This window comes from Pogona vitticeps, chromosome 9 (assembly GCF_051106095.1).
Source record: "Pogona vitticeps strain Pit_001003342236 chromosome 9, PviZW2.1, whole genome shotgun sequence".
NCBI classification, from domain to species: Eukaryota; Metazoa; Chordata; class Lepidosauria; order Squamata; family Agamidae; genus Pogona; species Pogona vitticeps.
This window is the reverse complement of record NC_135791.1, coordinates 5,375,171-5,382,907: the sequence shown is the minus strand read 5'-3', so window position 1 is coordinate 5,382,907 and position 7,737 is coordinate 5,375,171.

Here is a 7,737-nt window from a genome sequence, read left to right as displayed (position 1 = left end):
GATTTTTAAGATTTAACATTCGAAGCTTTGCTGTCTTGCTTCAATACAGACCCCTTTGCATGATCCAGCACCCTGAAAAGTCAGATTAATTGATACACAAGACAGTTTTTTTCCCTTTTAAATGTAGCAGCACCCTGATTGCAAAACTTCTTCCGTGGCCTGTTAGGCCTCCAACTTTCATTTCTGTTTTGTTTTTATAAAGCCCGGTGGAGAGCAAAGTTATTGATAAATACGTTTAATAAAAAAGGACAAATGAACAATTCACGCTGAAGCTGCTGTTAGAAGTACAACACCAACCCACTAAAATATAAGTAAAGCTCTTCTCCATTGTCGGAGTTCATTAGTTAATTGTATTAGTTATGAATTAAGGTAAAGGTAAAGGTTCCCCTTGACATTTAGTTGTGTCCGACTCTAGGGGGTGGTGCTCATCCCTGTTTCCAAGCCGTAGTGCCAGCGTCCGAAGACAGTTTCCGTGGTCATGTGGCCAGCACGGCTATACACGGAACGCTGTTTACCTTCCCACCGAGGTGGTACCTATTTATCTACTCGCATTTTTACATGCTTTCGAACTGCTAGGTTGGCGAGGAACTGGGACAAAGCGACGGGAGCTCACTCCGTGGTGTGGATCCGATCTTACGACTGCTGGTCTTCTGAACCTGCAGCACACAAAGGCTTCTGCGGTTTAGCCCGCAGCGCCACCACGTCCCCCTATGAATTAATTATAATTATATAACTCTTTCCCTACAGTTAGCTCAGATTCTGAGTTTGTCCTCAAAACAGTTCTATGAGATAAATCAGGTGCAGAGAAAGTGGTGGTTTGTGATTACCTAGTGAGTTTCATGGCTCTGTGACTCAGGCTCTCCTAGTCCTGCTCTAACTATTGTACAACACTGCCTTCCTTGCTTTACACTGTAACTCCTTGGGGCAAAGAACTACGCTTTCCAGCGTTTTAAAGTACAGCTGCCCGAGGAGTTTTGGAAGCTGTTCTCCAAAACGATAAATCTGTTCACCCCTACTTTAAAGCCGTGCGTACATGGATAAATTTGGATGAACTAATAATAGCAGGAATGACAACATCAACAATAGGTTACCCATCTTAGAAGTGGATGTCTGCTAATCAAGCCCTGGCGACTGCAGCTGTTGGTGACGTCCATCCGAGTGGCAGCAGTGATAACGTCCCTTGGTATAAATTTCTTTGTATATATGTCGTCACAGTTTGTCAGTGCTATGGATACTATCCTTTCACCTTAGCGCTGGGATGAATGGAAAGCCAGGCACAGGAAGCTGATTTCCAAGTGCTTATGTGTTTTCCAGAGTACTCATTTCTACCCTTGTGTGGAGAGGTAGCTGAGCGATTACTCGAGAGGTGCTGCTCAGGAAGCCAGTGGGGGCCTGTTTCAAAATGGCGGGCATGCACGTTTGCCTCCTCCACAGGCATGACCGGGCTAGTTTATTTCATGCATTTCTGAGGCACCAGTAGTGATGTATGGAAGTGAGAGCTGGACCATAAAGAAGGCTGACCGCAGAATAATTGATGCTTTTGAATGCTGGAGCTGGAGGAGGCTTTTGAGAGTCCCTTGGACTCCAAGGAGATCAAACCTATCCATTCTAAAGGAAATCAACCCTGAATGCTCACTGGAAGGACGGATCCTGAAGCTGAGGCTCCAATACTTTGGCCATCTCATGAGAAGAGAAGAGTCCCTGGAAAAGACCCTGATGTTGGGAAAGTGCAAAGGCATGAGGAGAAGAGGAGGACAGAGGACGAGATGGTTGGACAAGGTCATCGAAGCAACCAACATGAATTTGACCCAACTCCGGGAGGCAGTGGAAGACAGGAGGGCCTGGCGTGTGCTCTGGTTTATGGGGTCATGAAGAGTTGGACACGACTAAACAACAACAACAACAAAAATGCAGGGGATCAGTCCCAAGCCCCTCCCCACCGCTGCTGCTAAAAAACTCTGATTATAGTGAATTCTATATTAATAACGAAGGCTATGTATAGCATGGTCTCTGTCTCACTCTAGTGGCCAGTTCTGATATCTTTTTAATTATATATTTCTAGAATTTTTCTTTTAATATTTTTAACAGATTGAGGCCGTGGATAAATGAATCAGTAGATACTGATCCCACAGATACAGGGGTCCTACTGTATTATTAGAACTTGGAAACTTTTTTAAAAATACAACTCCCAGAATTTGGCTGGGGGATTCTCGGAGATGTGGTTAAAAAAGGGAATATTTCCAGATGATGATGATGATGATGATGACTGATAACAACAAATCAATTCTTTGTCTCAGAATCACAAGAGACAAACAAACCTAGTGATACCTCTGGATGCGGCCAATATGAATATCCAGCATTTTGTAGCAGGCCATGTTAGACTGTACCTTGCTTTGGATGACAACTCCCATTTTCCATCCTGGCTGGGGGATTCTGGGAGCTGTAGTCCCCAAATATCATATTCCTATCTCTGATTAATATTACTGACTGATTCACAGACTCTGTGAACCACCTTTCAACAGGAAGTTCTACCTAACACAGTTTCTCACAATGCAAAAAGATGAAGCCAGACGTATGCCAGTCATTCACCTGTTTACTAAGTGTCTGCTCATTTTAATGCTAGATTGCTGAGAGAGTTTTGTTTTGTTTTTCTTTTTACTCTGGATGTTTGTTTTTCGGATTTTGATATAATTGTTGTTTAATCTGCTTGGTAGACTGTGCCAGAGTTAGGCTTAGCGAAAGTGTATTTAGAATTCTAAATGAAAAGCGTATTGCTAAGCAAAATAAGCGTACTTTGTTTATAAATATGTCTAGCCACTGCCACCACAGCCGATACGATTAAACCAATTTAGAAAATGGAAGTTCCTAAAAGCCCAGAGAGAGGTTCGACCCTGTCATTTGCTTCATTCCCTCTCATCGTTGCTGCTCTTTCGGTCAGTGGAAAATCATGTCTCACACCATAGAAATGTTATCTGCAACTGGTTCCAGCATCCGGCAAATAGAATGTGATGGTTCCTGAGGACTTCCTTCAGAGTTTTCTGCCTGTTTTTCTCTCAAAGACTGGATACGAAGAAAGCTTTGGCTTCCATACTGTATGAATACCTCAAAGATCTGTGATTACGCTACCACGGTTAGCCTGCCTCCTGGTGAAGTTTGCAACTTCTTCACCTCGTCATTGTGGTGATAACTGCTTGGGCCAATGTCGTGGTTAACCCCCCCACTGGCTGTCAGTACTTTAATTAGCCGTGTACAGTCTTCCTCCTTCTAAGCCAGCATTGTGATCAAGGTGCTACAAAAGCCAATACTCCAATCTTAGGCAGCGTTAACGTGAGCATACTGCCAAGATCACATGAAAGAATAGCCCTGCCCCATTTTATACTGCTTGGGCTGCGTCTGGCATATTACATCTCTTCTAGGCGACACATCTTTAAAAAGGATATTGACAAACTGGAGCATGTTGGGGGGGGGCGGGGATGAATGGAACGTGCAAGTTGGTGAGGTGTTTGGAAATGACGTCCTGTAACAGATGAAAGTCTGGAGAAGAGAAGATTTTAAGGGAGTGGTAAGAGCTGTCTGCAAAGATCTAACAGATAGCCACACAGCAGTGGGAAAAAAAAATTGTAGTGAAACTACAACAGATGGGTGGAAATTGCAAGAGAGCAGATCTCACCTTTAGCAGACTGATGGGTAAAGCATCACATGTGCATAGCACACAGTACCTCACACCTTCTTCCTGAACCTATATGACTCCCCTGACGAACAGATGAACGAGCAAGCGAGCGAACAGATAAATAAACCATACATTTTCCATTTCTTCAGGTCCCTAAGAGCCACTGTTTCATTAAAAAACTGGATTTGAAATGTTTTAAGGCAAAGGGGTACTGCACATTGAATGGGTGCATGCCAGGCAGAAATCAACTGATGCGGCTTTTCTGTTGTGCTTGTTGAATTTCCACCTGTCGAAAGCAGCTTTCAAAAAAACATGCCAGGCTTGGAAACCCCAAGGGAGGAGAGGCAGAAAACACGGTAGACATTTCGGTGCTACTCACTTTCCATGGAGTAGTTACAGTCTCTGTTCTGGTTGCTCTTGTGTTTAGCCTGCCTCTGCTCAGGGATAAATTTCTCTCCAATTGGGTTGAAAGAGATTAGATGAAGACAATAAGATGCCAGCGGAAGTTAAGGGGACAGGTGAGAAGGGTTTCTTCTTATTTTTTAAAATAGTATATGCCATGGCTTGAGTTTGGTAGCTCAAAAAGGTGACTTGCAAGAAGCAAAGCCCAGAATACTCATTTTCTAAACATACACATTTTTCCAAATCTATTTTTAAAAAGTCAGACTTGCAGTTGTGTTAATTTTATGCCTCTACTATTATTTTATGTTTTTACTTCTGCTATAAAAAGAAAAGAAGAAGGGAGAGCAGAGGAGGTTCAAGTCTGAAAAGAACAAAAACACAGAAAACGCCTTTTTAATGTCCAAACGATAAGGACAACTGTTTTCAAAATAACGTAATATAAATGGATGAAGGCAAGTAACAAAACAAAACAAGGTTCTTGCAAACATTCAAAATGATGAAGAAACTTGCATTAGCTGAAATTCCGTTTATCATACTGATCTTAAAAGCACAAAGAATCTGCCGGTTTCCTTCTACTCTGCATTCTAGTGGTATAATAGATGGCTTTGAATAGTGTTGTGCAGACTTGCCCAACCTCATGTCTTCTAGATGTCTTCAACTCCCTTCAATTTAAATTACAATCTGTGTCCCATTCATTCATTCATTCATTCATTCATTCATTCATTCATTCATTCATTCATTCATTCATTCATTCATTCATTCATTTATTTGAGTGCTGCTGATGATGGAGGAGTGGAGGTCCTTATTTTCAGTATGAGGTATATGCAGACCCTAGAGAAAAGAGTAAAGAAGCCAGTTGTTATGTGTATTTGTGTGTTAGTTTGTCACAGGCCAAGATTTAGAAAAGTGAGACCAATTGCCTACAGGAGCAGTTATTTCCGCTCATCCACCCATGGATCTAATATTTTCGTGCCTCCATTCCACTTCTGGTCTGTTCATTTACCTTCAATGATCTCATTTGGGTGTGCTTGAGTAGACCGGCTGCTTCTTTTCGTTTTCCTTCCATGGGACTGGGGGCAGGGAAAGGTCACAGCCCCCCACCCCTTTCTAAAGGCATTTGCATTGATTCCTGAGCATCTTGGCCGGCCTCGGCCTATTCAACAGACGTTTCTATTGCAGGCTTTGTTCCCCAACGCAGAGCTATTTTCTCTCTCATTCCTTTCCCAGGCCAAGCAACCCTAACCCCCTTCTCTAAGCTGTCCCCCTGACCTTAGCTTGCTTTTGTTTTAAAAAAAAAGTAGCCTTCTCTGAAAAAAAAACAAACCCACACCTCACCAGTTGAGCTCTGTTACCGCCAATCAGCTCACGCCGTATGGATGAAGAAATCCCTGGTTTTCCTACCTAAAGGGTCTTGAGATGCTTCTCACTCAGCCCTGGCTGTTAAACAAGGCCACTTTCAGTTCTCAAAGAGCCACCCAGGAAAGCTCGCCAGAGGTCAGGCTCTGTCACCCCATCAGCCCCAGACATATCTTCCTGAAGGATTCCCCCTCCCCTTCCGAGTGGCATAACCTAACGGCTTTGCTCTGCTCCTTTTGGCCCCAGACGACGGGTCGCTATTCATCCCCTTCATCCGGAGGCCAATCCGGCATTTCTATTGGAAGGATAATCCCTCTTGTTTTCTTGAACCCCACTCCTCCTTCCATACCCTTGGCTTTGTTCGGCCTTCAAGCGGCGCATGAGTCATCATCGTCCGCATACCCTCCCCATCCAGCATCAAGAATGGCGTCCTGGGAAGGCGAATGTAATAACCCTGCTGAACTTTTGCCCATGGGAAAGGGTTTTGAAAGGGTGCCAGGGCGACACTAAGGCAGCAACAAAGAAGGGGGCAGCCCCTCGCCTTTGGAATCTTTCCCGTCTTGCCATGAGGAGAGGTATCAAGAGCCCCCATTCAACCTAAGCTTGGAGAGCTTGTTCATGACCAAGAAAATAAGCCCTTAATAAGCCCCATCAGCTCCTGACATATTCCAGTCTTCTTGGGGGAGTTTTCCCCCCCTTCTGTTTGGCATAGGCCAATAGCTTAGCTGGCCGAATCCTAGTTTCAATGTTAAGACGAGACTTAAAAACACACCCACCGTAACAGCTTCCTGAATGGTGTCCATCAGCTTCCACATCTCTGGGATTAAAGTCTGGAAAAGAATGAGGTACATGAAGGGATGAGGGGCTCTTTCATCCTTGAAGGATATTTTCTCAGGCAAGAGTCAAACCGCTGTCCAAGCAAAACTATTTTAGGTGGAAGCTCTGACATCCAGTAACTCAGCAACAGGAGAAAACTTTCGTTTCAATCTTTTCCAAAGGGGGAATATTTCATAGAAAATGTTTTTTAAAAAATGAGACTATCATTAACAAGGGGGCTTAATCAGCAGGGGAAGCACAGAAGGCCAGAGCAGGCCACCAAGTCTAAGGTACACAGTAGACCTGAATTGATAAATGGCCACCGTGATGACTCAGAATGCCACATGTAGCAACGAATCCAGCAACATCTTATCGCAGAAATGGGGAAGGCCACCAGGCTACCCCTTTGTTGAACCCTCACCATTGGCTTTGTGCATAAAGACTGATGGGACTTGCAGCTGAAGAAATCTTCTGGAGGAGCACCGCTCTTCATCCTTGCTGCCATCACCCTGGTCATTTGGCAAGGACGAAGATGTTATATGAACTATGCCTAGCCTAGTGGTTGAATACTGGTCTGAGTACCACAAGAAATTATGGATCAAGTGGGCTAGCACTCGGTGGTATGATGGCATCTGCCAATCATGGATCACCAAGGCCATAATGGATTGGCAGAACCCACCATTTAATTTTCTCTGCTTTACACACAAGGCCACCTGGTCTATTGTCAACTCACCCGAGTTCATCATTAGTTAGCTCAGGTGATTAGTAGCAGGGGGAGAGGGCCCCCTATGGATTCTGTTGCAGAAAATCAACTAAGAGTTGTTGGCACCTTAGAGATTAGCCTAATTTATTATAGCCTGAGTTTTAATAAACTAGAGCTAATTCAGCAGAGGTGCTACAAAAAGAGCTTTACCCGTTGACAGCGTGATTCCGGGCTCACAGTAAAGTCCTGTTTTTTAGCCATTCACTAACAGAAGCAGCAGCAGCATGTGGCTTGGAAACCTCTTAGCCTTTCACCCTCTCCTCTTTCCCCCACTTTTAGAGAATTTCTCACTTCTCTCTCTCTCTCTTCCCATCTCTATGGATGTTTAGCCTTTCACTCTTCCACCCATGGCAGCTCTGTCTCTTTCTGTCTGCAAACTGTATGAAGGATTTGGAGGTGCTACAAAAGGAGGGTATACGTGGACTGCCTACAGGCCTCTGGAGTATTTATCCCACGCCTGCCTTCAATTTGGCCATTCTTGATTAGAGAGGGACTGCCACCTTGTGGCTGAAGATGGTATAGTAGGCAAATGACAGATTCCTATTAACCAAATTCCATTAAATTAATTTGCCCATTTTAAAAACAAGTTAACTGCACGACACACACTCCCTTTAATATCTATGCCAAGCTGTAGATCTCTTGAAGTTCACGTTCTTGAAGATCATGTGCACGAAAAAGACATACAGTGTCTATTATATCAGCTTGGCATAGTGATATTCTGGCTGCTTCT